Here is a 9842-nt window from a genome sequence, read left to right as displayed (position 1 = left end):
TTTCCCTGGCTGGTGTGGCTCAGTGGATTGAGTGCTGGCTTGCAAACCAAAGGGTTGCAGATTTGATTCCCATTCAGGGCACATGCCCGGGTTGCAGGCCAGGTCCCTGTTGGGGGCCGTATGAGAGGCAATCACACATTGATGTTTTTCTCCCTCTCTTCTCCCCTCCTTTTCCCTCTCTCCAAAAACAAATAAAATCTTTTAAAAATAAAAATAAATTACTTGTAATAAGACCCCTCACTTGAAAGATAAATTTTTCTGGTGAATTTTAATATTGGAAAATACAAAAATTTCCACATACACACACATTTTTAGGAATATTATAGTATAAATTCATAGTGTAAACAAATGTATCAAACATAGATCTAAAAAAATGAAATGCCCTGTGAGTTTTGGAGTTTTGTCTATTTTGCTGATCGCTGACACCTGAGTGTGGCACAGTGCCTAGCAAACGTCCCCTTTATAAGGGTACTAATCCCATTCTTGAGAGCTCCATTCTTATGACCTATATGTATTTTGCTATGTATAATGCACACTTTTTGCCCAGTTTTTTGAGGGAAAAATAAGGATGCATACTATACATGGATATAATGATTATATGCCATGGGTATAATAATCCCATGCACAATGCACACAAAAACATGGGTGCATATTATACACAGAAAAATATGGTAGTCACCTCCCAAAAGGCCCCACCTCCAAACATCATCACATTGAAGATTAGGTTTCAACATATGTATTTGGGAGGAGACTCAAATAGTCCATTCATAGCAGATGGGAATCTGAAGACAAGGTGCAGGATGAATCAGGAGATGGGAATTAGAACCAGTCTAGAAGTGGAGAAGAAACAAAATAAAGTCCTTTGTGATCTCAGACACCCATCTATTGCCCTTGATACAGTGGCACCGTCTCCAGTAGAGGGGACATGCGGTGCTCAGGTCTCAAGTGGAAAGTCTGATTACCTGGAGATGCCGGCCCCTATCACAGCATCTCCAGGAAGAGAAGAACAGCAGCACCTTCACAAATTCCTTCTGCCTGGAATCTCAGACTCAGCTGCTGGGGGGTGTTGCCAGTTAGGGGTTCCATTTCTTGGCCTTCATGGTATAATTATAATGCCAGTCCTTTAGAAGCCATTTTATTCCAAATTTCCCCTGCTGTAGCTTGAAGATGAAGCAAAATAATGAAAACCTTGTACCTGGAGTATCAGGTTTGAGTCCCATCCAGAATGTTTTCCCTCTTCTGCCTTCAAACAGACAATTCTCTTTATTTGTTTCTCTATTAGAAGTTTCAGAATACTCTGGATGATGTATCCTATCTAATTCAACCTATTAGGTCATACTTTCTGAAGAACAGTAAAAGTCCTTAATTTTAGCTTATACTGGAGATCCTATTTTCTAAAAATGTAATAGTAATAAAGCATGTAAGTGCTAAAGGGAAAAATAAGAAAATTAACTACAAAGCAACACCATTAAATTCTCTTAGAAATTAAGAGCAGCTATTTCCATTCAGCTACCTAGAACATCAAAATACGGAACTATTTGCCCAACTTTAAGTCTTACTGCAAATGTATGAATTATAAAGTGATCAGAACTATCATGTGTCCTTCTGCTATTCATTCAATACAAACTATAAAATCATCAATTATGTTATAAACGCTACACTGCTCCATTAACAAAATTGCTAAAAGAGAAGCCTATGTCTCAATTGTACCAGTTGTTTTCTTTTGTATGTTTATTTATTTGTTTGTTTCTTATATAGATGAAGATTCCACTTTATGAAATTATCCTGAATGGGAACATCCTTGGGCACCAAGATCCAAGGGAAACATTAGAACAGGGTGGTTAGGGTGCCAGGTTGATGTCCTGGCTCCATTACTTAGTGGTTCTGTTACCCTGGGCAAGTTATTTAACATTTTGTTAAGTAACTCGGTTTAGTAACTAATATTCTATTTACTGCCAGTAAAATGGTATTAAGAGTAGTCATTATTTCATAACAGCCATGTGAATCAAATGCATTGCTATATACAAAATGCTTGGACAAGCACCTAACACATAGTAAGTACTCAATAAATATTAGCTTTTATACAAAGAATAGTTAATCATTTCATTGTAAACTTGTTTGAAACCAAAATAATCTTATCCGTCCTGTTACACAACAATGAAAGTCAAGACATTATATAATGTGGTAGCAGATGAACAAGAATTTGAAAGGAAAGCAAATGTCATCTCTTTTCTAACTACAGGATAAGGTGTTTCTAGTCACTCCCCTGTTTTTGCCATTAAGATTTAACAACTAGATACAATTTTTTTTATTTCACTGATAATGTTTTTGCAGAAATTAGCTTGGCCACTGGAGGGCTCTCACAGCCTCCTATTAATGCTATGTAAAAATTATTCCATAAAAAATAACATAAAGAATGAAACATACAAAATACCAGTCGCAAAACTGATACACTCTTTTTCAAAAGTAATCAGCAATATGTGGCAAAAGAATTTAAAATAACCCCAGCTGGTGTGGCTCAGTGGACTGAGTTCCATCTCGCGAATGAAAGAGTTGCTGGTTCAATTCCCTCCCAGTCAGGGCATATGCTTGGGTTGAGGGCCAGGCCCCCAGTAGGGGGTGTGAAAGAGGTAACCACACATTGATGTTTCTCTCTCTCTACCTCCCTCTCTTCCCCTCTCTAAAAATAAATAAAAATAAAATCTTTTAAAAAAGAATTTAAAATATGTATATTCTTTGATCCAGCTTCTAAAAGTCTAAGAAAATTTATTATTACAATGATCAAGTTTTTCAATTTACATTCTGTGTTCTACAATTAAGTAGGCATGTTATAAAATATGAATTTCAATATCCAAATTACTACATTTTATTTGAAAATATCTGTACACTTGCAGAATAGTTTTTAAATATATACAAACATATTAAAAAAATATACCCAGAAATGTTAATAAGCAGGTCCACTGGGCGTTGGGATTGAGGGCTGTTCTCTCATTTGTTATTCAGGCATTTTCCAATTTTTCATAACAAACATGAGTTAATTTTATAATAAGAAAAAAATGTAATTTTTTAATTTAAAATATTTTGTAGTTTTAAGTATTTCTTATTATAAGGGTCTATAAAGAGTACTCATGTCCCAATATACTATGTGGCCATCCTGACGATTAATTAGGTCCCTATCTCATTGGAAATCCTCTTTACCTTCAACATAGTTCAAACCCATTAGGATACAAGACCACACAGGCCTTTTATGACACAACTTTCACAGCAACCCCTCCCCTCCACTGTGCAGACCCCTACCCCAAGCAATGCCCACAGCGGTCATAAAGAATTTCTCAGCAGTTCCTTACAGAAAAACACCACACTTTCTCATTCCCTATGAAGGGCTTAACACCTGTCCTTCAACCTTCAGGACATGACCTTCTCCACTCAGCTACTTTCCAGTCACACAAAATTAGTTAGCCCAAGAACTTCCTATGACCGTTCTGAAGGGTTTCCATGATGCCTTGAATTGCCAATGAATTACCCATATTACACTGTTTAGTTTCTAATTTAACCATGTGGATTGTTTTCTTCTGAAAGTATAATATTGCATTAATCACTAGCTCCCAACATATCCTCACACAGTTCCTTCTGACTATAGTGCTTTCCAACACAGCCACAGCTCTCCCATCCCCCAGTCACATCTCTCCAAGTTCCGTCCAGGTATCATCTGAAACAGGGACACTCCTCACCCTCCGAGGAGAGCTAGATGTACTCCTCATGTTCCCCTAGGCCTCTGTAAAAAACTTAGCCACACTGCTTTGAAATAATCTGGGTAGGTGTCAGGGATTTTTTTCAAAGACAGAAGTTGTCCCTGATATTCTGGTAAGTCCAGTTTCTAGCAGAATGTCAGTGTCAGGCCAGGGCAAATAGTAATAATGGTTTTTGGAGCTAAACACCTTCCCTCAAAGCTAGCCAAACTAAAGTTCCAACATCAATGTATTGAATAAAACTCTGTGGTGTAACACAAGATCATTTGGGGGAAAATTCTGGCTCTATCCTGTAGTAAGCAACCTCTTAGATGACCCCTAGTGACCCTCATCTCCTGGTATTCACAGGCTTGTGTAGTACTTCCCATACTGCTCCAGGGTGAGTCTGTATAAACAATAGCATATGACAGAAGCAATGGTATACCACTTGCAATATTGGGCTATAAAAAGACTGTAGCTAAATAGAAGAGCTGTAAGCAAAGTAAATAACTAGGAAGCTTCAAGCTCTCATTCTCCACAGAAACACCAAAAAGATGAGAGAGAGAGCAAGAGCAAGAATGAGAGCAAGATGGAAGGGAGGGAGGGAAGAAAAAAGAAAAGAAAGGAAAGGGAAAAGAAAGGAAAAGAAAAGACAAGAAAAGAATAGGAAAGGAAAGGGAAAGAAAAGAAAAAAGAAAAGAGAAAAGAAAATAGAAAATAGAAAGAAAAGAAAAGAAAAAGAAAAAACAGTTGTGACCAACTTTGTCATTTTTCTGGGGAATAGTCAAAAATTTATAGCAACCAAGCCAACATCCCAATCAAGAAAAAGCCATCTTCAATTTTTTTTAAGTTTTGGGGGTATTCAATTTGCCCTTTTCCCTACCCAATGCAGCAACAGTCTTGATATGGAAACAGTAGCAGCCCAGTTCCCAATTCTCCCCCTTAAACAAGAGGGAGCAGAGCAGACCATATTTGCAAATTATTGTGTACATCTGTTCTGAGCTGTTTGGAGGACACTTGAACTACTGACACAGGCTAGTCTTCAATTCACCCGCCTTGTAAGTCAGGGGGAAATACCAGTGGGTACTGCTTGTAAAAAATGCAAGGTGGACTACAGATTCACAGGTGCCTGGGGCAAAAGATTGAGGGTGGAATCAATAGACTAAGGACTGAAGGCGAAACAACGAGATTCTTGGGGAAATTAGGACATTTGAAAGCAGCTGTGTAAAAAGGCATACACATGCCCAGGTAAGATGCATGCTCAGAAAAGACCTGAGAAGGCCTTAAGCTTTCAGTTTGGGCTGATTCCTAGGATCAAAGCAACCCAGCTGTGCTGAAGGAGTGCCCCAACACAGAGCCAAGCTCAAAGACCAGGGGAAGTGATTGGATTTTTTTTTGCTTTTCTGCTTCTCTTTTTTAATTTCTTTGTGGGTTTTTGTTGTTTTGCTTTGTTGGGCTCCTGGCATTCAAGGAAACCTGTCAAAACATTATCTGAACATGAGCTATAGAAACAGACATTTCAGTGACCACACACAATAAAGAATACTCTTTGCAACATAGTATGGAAAAATGAACTACCACAGCTTTCAATAATAAGAAAAAAAATTTAAAAATTAAAAAAAATCCTAAGGAAGAAGGAAAATCTGATTTCCAGTTACCATATTACAACTGTCAACTGCTCAATTTTCAACAACAAAGAAAAAAAATCACAAGGCATGTGAAGAAACAGGAAAATATGACCCATTCCAAGGAATAAAATCAACAGAAACCATTCTTGAAAAAGTCCAGACATTGGACTTACTACACAAAGACTTCAAAACAACTGTGCTAAATATGCTAAAAATCTAAAGGAAAACCTTCAGGAAAAACTAAAGAAAATCATGCAAAAAACAAAATGAGAATATCAATAGATAGAAATTACAAAAATAAGCCACACAAATTCTGAAGCATTATGGAAGTCCTAGGAGAAGAGGAAAAGGACAGTAGAGATTTTTTTAACTTTGCAGATTTGATGAAACACATGAATTTACAAATCCAAAAAGGTCAATGAAATGAACATATGAAAAAAGGACAAATGGTGCAGCCTACCAGTCCTCATGTCTGGACCTGGTCTGGTGCAGAGACCTGGTCTGGTCCCTGGGAAGGGACACAGCCAGGAAGGGAGCTATCCCATTGTCCATCACGCTCGTCACACAACGCGTGTTGGTGGGGAACCTGGTGATAATCCATTCCTAGATGGCCTGTTTCTGGGCCAGGGTAGTAGCAGAGCAGCACCCTCCAGCCATCTATTGAAAGTCAGCTATTGACAAACAGGTTAAAATAATTTTTTAAGTAAAAAGTAGAATAAAAAAATTTAAAAAGATAAAACAGTAAAATGAAAAAACAAAATTGACCAAAAAAATATCTTTAATTAGATTGACTAGAAAACAAAAGACACAAATTCTTTTTTTTTTAATTTTATTTTAATCATTGTTCAAATACAGTTTTCTCCCTTTTACTCCCAATCCACCACCCTTCCCAACCCTCCCCACTTCCCTCCCATTACCACCCTCCCCCTAGTTTTTGTCCATGTGTCCTTCAAGTTTGTTCCCGTGAACCCTTCCCAATGTCCCCTGAAATTCCCTCTTCTCTCCCCTGTGGTCACTGTCAGCCTGTCCTCTATTTCAGTGTCTTTGGTTATATTTTGCTTGTGTCTTTGTTTTGTTGTTTAGGTTCCTGTTAAAGGTGAGGTCATATGGTATTTGAAAAGATACAAATTCTAAAACCAGAAATAGAAAATGGGTGCATTTCTACCTATGGTACAGAAATAAAAAGAATTTTAAGAGAATACTATAAACAATCATATGCATCAAATTAGATAACCTTAATGAACAAATTCTTAGAAACACAGAATCTGTCAAAAGCCATTTAGGAAGAAAATCTGAATAAACCCATAACTACTAAGATTACATCAATAATGAAAAACCTCCCAACAAAGAAAAGCCTAGGACCAGATGTCCTCATTGGTTAGTTCTACCAAATATTTAAAGAATAATTAACACCAATCATTCTCAAACTCTTTGAATAATCAAAGCAAAGAGAACACTCTCTAATTCATTCTATGAGGCCAGGATTATCTCAATACCAAGACCAAAAGCACAACGAAGAGAAAACAAAACAAAACTACAGACCAATATCTCTTATGATGATTAATGCAAAAAACCTTGACAAAATCCTAACAAACTGAATTCAACAGCATATTGCACAATATCTAATATATTAACATGTTGTATATGTTAAAATTATACGTTATGTCAAATATATTTCAATTAAATAAATAAAAGCATTTGACAGAATTCAATGATAAAAAAACTCAATGAACTAGAAATAGAAGGGAACTTCTTCAACATGATAAGTATGCCATATATGAAAAACCCATAGTTTGCATCATACTCAATGGTGAAAAGCTGAAAGCTTTCTTTCTAAGATCAGAACAAAATAATAATGCCCGCTTTCACAACTTCTATACTTCTATTCAACATAGTATTAGAGGTTCTAGCTAGAGCAATTAGACAAAGGAAGGAGGGGAGGAAGGGAGAAAGAAAGGGAAGGACCAAACTGAAAAGGAGTAAGTAAAATTATGTTTGCAGATGATGTGACCTTACATGTAGAAAATCTTAAAAGATTCTGTCCTCCCCCCACCCCACACACAAATTGTAAGAGCTAATAAATGAATCCAGCAAAGTTTTAGGATACAAAATCAACATGCAAAAATCGATCATACTTTCTACATATTAGCAATGAACAATTCAAAACAGAAATTAAGAAAACAATTCCATTTACAATACATCAAACAAAAAAATACTTAAGAATAAGTTTGAGCAAGGAGAAAGATTTGTACACCAAAAAAACTACAAAACACTGCTGAAAGAAATTAAAGAAGATATGATAAGTGGACAGACATCTCATGTTCATAGATTGGAAGGCAATATTGTTAAGAGGACAACTGTATACAAAGTGATCCACAGATTCAGTGTGTCCCTATCAGAATCCCAATGGTGTTTTGTGTAAAAGTAGAAAACCCCCTACTAAAATTTACATGGACTCTCAAGGGACTCCCAAAAGCCAAAAACAATCTTTAAAAAGAGCAAATTTGGAAGACTCACGCTTCAGTTCAAAACTTACTACAAAGCTACTGCTTTGTACTAGCATTAGGGCAGGTATATATAGACCAGTGGAATAAACAGACAGCCCAGAAATAAAGCCTCACATACATGGGCAATGATTTTCAACCAAAATGCCAAAACCATTCAATGGGGAAGGACAGCAAACGGTGGGAACTGGATGCCCATGTGCAAAAGAAGGAAACTGGAAACCCTTATACCATATACAAAATTAACTCAAAATGGATCAAAGATCTAAACATAAGAGCTAAAAATATAAATCCTTAAAACAAAAACACAAGCGGAAAGCTTCATGACATTGGATTTGGTGATCATTTGTCGGACATGACACCAAAAGCACAGAAAACAAAAGAAAAACTAAACTGGCCTTCATCAAAATTTAAGTTTTGTGCATCAAAGGTTACTATTAAGAGTGAAAAGGGTGGGGGAGGGGAATGGAAACAACTGTATTTGAACAATTTTTTAAAAAGAGTGAAGAAAAGGTAGCCCAGAAAATGGGAAAAATATTTCAACTCATTTGATAAGGGATTAATATCTAAAATATATAAAGAACTACAACACAACAACAAACTCAATTCAAAAATGGGTAAAGGACTTAAGACGTTTTTTCAAAGATAAACGAATGGCCAATAAGCACATGAAAAGATGTTCAACATCATTAGTCACTAGGGAAATGCAAATCCAACCACAATGAAACAGCACTTCACATCCATTAAGGTGGCTATTATCGATAAAATGGAAAGTAAGTGCTATGAAGAACTGGAAGCCTTGCGCATCTTTGGTGGGAATGTAAAATGAAGCAGCTGCTGTGACAAGTTTTCATGACTCCTCGAAGTTACACATAGACTTACCATATGACCCAGCAATTCCACTTCTGCATGTACACCCAAAACAATGAAAAGCAGGGATTTTAACAGATTATTTATAAGTCAATGTTCATAGCATTATTCACAATAGCTAAAATGTATAAACCCAAAATGTCCATCAATAGATGGATAACCAGAATGTGGCACATTACATATGTATGTGTGTGTATGTATATATACAATGGAATATTATCCAGCCATAAAAAGAAATTGATACATGCTACAACATGGATATACCTTGAAAATATTATGCTAAGTGAAAGCAGACACAAAAGAAAAAATATTTTATGATTCTGCTTATATGAGGCAAATGGAGGGACAGAAAATAGAGGCTCTCAAAAGATACAGGTGAACAGGGAGTTGTTCCAGATAATAAAAAAAGTTCTGGAAATTTTGAGTTACACAACATTGTGAATACTTACTGCCAACTGAATTATACTGTGATCTATATTTTGTCACAGAAAAAAAAATTGGAGGGTCTGGTAACTGGACTCTAAGATGGTTCCCCAATGATCCCTGCCTCCTGGTATTGACACCCTTGCATAAGCCCCTTCAATGAGTATTGGCTGGACTTAATGGCACATCCTAATAAGAAATAGGGTAAGGCAAAGTAGGACATGAGTCTAGGTCATCAAAAATGGCGGCTTTACTCTTTTTCTCCTTTGAGCCACTCACAGGCGGGGAGCCATCCACATTATGGAGAGCTCCATAGGCAGAGCTGAGCACAGAGGAACTAAGTGCCTGTCAACAGCCACGTGAATGTGACCTTAGAAGCAGGTCCTCCAGCCATGAAGCCCTCAGACGATTTCAGCCCCAGGGAACAACACAAGTGTACTCCAACTTGCTCCTGGATTCTGCCCCTCAGATACTATGTGCAGTATTTGTTTTAAGCTGCTACATTTTGTTATACAGTGACAGATAACTAATACCAGAAGTGGGGATGTAAAAGTCCAAGCATCATGAAAGAGAAGAATCACTAAAAGTCAGTATGCATAAAATGTCATGCTTTTTTTTTTAAAAAAAGGCCTTAACTACCGAGTGTGTAATGAATCAGACTTTAAACTGAAAAAGAAAAAGAAAATGTC

The sequence above is a fragment of the Phyllostomus discolor genome, chromosome 2 (genome assembly GCF_004126475.2).
Source record: "Phyllostomus discolor isolate MPI-MPIP mPhyDis1 chromosome 2, mPhyDis1.pri.v3, whole genome shotgun sequence".
Lineage (NCBI taxonomy): Eukaryota > Metazoa > Chordata > Mammalia > Chiroptera > Phyllostomidae > Phyllostomus > Phyllostomus discolor.
Note: the sequence above shows the minus strand (reverse complement) of the source record.